At 39.3% G+C, this 1,993-nt stretch overlaps 1 pseudogene; it reads left to right on the top strand.

The window, feature by feature from the left end:
* Positions 1–291: 291 nt before the first annotated feature.
* LOC145294329 (U2 spliceosomal RNA) lies at positions 292–504 on the top strand (annotated as a pseudogene).
* Positions 505–1,993: the final 1,489 nt, after the last annotated feature.

Raw genomic sequence — 1,993 nt, forward strand, 5'->3', positions numbered from 1 at the left:
GGTCCCCTTTTCCCTCCCCCCTCTCTCTCCACATTAAAAAACGGCCTTGTGCCTAATTTGCTCAGTGGAGAAGCAAATAAATCCAATCTGTTCCGGCAGATCCTGCAAGCAAAGACCATATGTGGGGGCAACCCCACAGATAAGACCTTGGTCAATGTAGGGGCAACCCTTCATACCAATTGTCATTATTCAGCTCTCCTACTCCCGGGGAGTTGGTCCCCATTTTCCCTTAACTCCTCACACTAAAAATCGGCCTTGTGCCTAATTTGCTCGGTGGTTGAGAAAATAAATACCCTTTTCTTGGCCTTTTGGCCAAGATCGAAGTGTAGTATCTGTTCTTACTACATGCTGTACTTATGTTAGTAACATTGTGATATAAAGTGGGGGATCACTTTTCTGTATTAATTTAATGTAAAATGGTCACCCACTTTACAACCAGTCAGTCTCAAAGCCATTCAAGTCATTCTCCAGATCATTCAATTTAATTTTGAAGGATTCCAGTTATTTTTTAAGCATTCAAGTCATTCTTAAGGTCATTCAATTCATCCTTAAGTTCATTAAAGTCATTCTAAGTCATTTACTTTTTATTTATTTAAGTCATTTTCGGTCATTTTAGTTTATATTTAAGAATTTCATGTAAATCCTACATTCACGCATTCATTCATTACACGAGAGCACGCGACTAATGGCTATCGGCCTTGTTTTAAATTGAAGTGTGGCAGATTGACAGACTAATGAACAGTCTAAAAACCTTGTCTCTCAATTAAAAAAAAATATATATATATACCCACCGTTGACATTTGGAGTAATTATCTATACTTAAGAAAATTCGAATGTATTTCATTAACCAAATACCTAACGTGGACAAACGTAGAAAAAGCGTACCCCCTAAAATAAAAATAAATATCGTAGAAAAGATTTTTTTGCATAGGAGTCAGCATTTATCAAGGTCCAGGGGCCACTCAAGGATAAGGGTTAAAGAGTGAGCACTAGTCCATGGGACAGTATCATAGTAATCGTCAGTAGTGTAAGTTTGGTAAATTGGATTACTTAAGGGGGACGGCCCATCAAAAACTTGTTTACGTTGGACTTGAAGACCCCCATATTGCAGTCAGCTGGAAAGCAGGCAAACGGAAGACAGTTCCACAGGTGTGCAATTCTTAGAAAGAAGCTTTGTTTATGGAATCTACGTTTAGGTTTAGGCACAGATAAATAGTGGGGGAATGATTTCAGTTAGTGTTTCTCATGAAAGTTTGACGAGGGGGGACCATAGATTGGAGCTCAGACGAGCACTTTCCATCAAAATAATGATAAAGCAGAGACAGGGCATCTCCTACGAGGCTACAAAGTCTATTTTAAACTTTGTCAAGGCAGGATAATGTCTTTCTGGCAGCTATGCCTAGATGTGACAACAATACTCCATCCTTGACCGTACCTGGCTCTTATATAGGTAGAGAATTGCATCAGCAGTGAAATATCTACTGGATTGATAGAAGGATCTCACCATTTTTCCAGCGACCTTGGCCACAGATTTGATGTACGTGTTCCATTTCAGATTAGGAGTAAAGGTCAAGCCTAGAAGCTTGTCAATAAATTGGATGATTTTATTCTCTTTACCCTCCCCCGTTTCCTGTATCTTGCTTTTCTTAAGACGTCCCGACCAACTATCGGGCAAAAGTAGCGTCTTAGTTCTACCTCTCCCGCCTCAACAAAAATTAAAGGAACCAAGGCGCCTTTTTGATATGGCATGAGGAAATCCTTGGCCTTTTCCGATTCAACAGTTTAGTTCACTAAACGACCAATCCTTTGGTTTGAATTAGTTATGGTTCTATTTGATCCTCTGACATCATTCTTTTAGGCATAAACCTCTCATTCAATATATCTGATTGGTTTATTGCTGATAAACTCTGACGTTTGTAACGGGGTAATGCTGACAGATTTCGTTGTCGGATATCTTTTTACTCTTCTAAAATATCTCTACGGGGTCTCCCCG

Source organism: Euprymna scolopes, chromosome 15, assembly GCF_053919585.1.
Source record: "Euprymna scolopes isolate OS-2025 chromosome 15, ASM5391958v1, whole genome shotgun sequence".
Lineage (NCBI taxonomy): Eukaryota > Metazoa > Mollusca > Cephalopoda > Sepiida > Sepiolidae > Euprymna > Euprymna scolopes.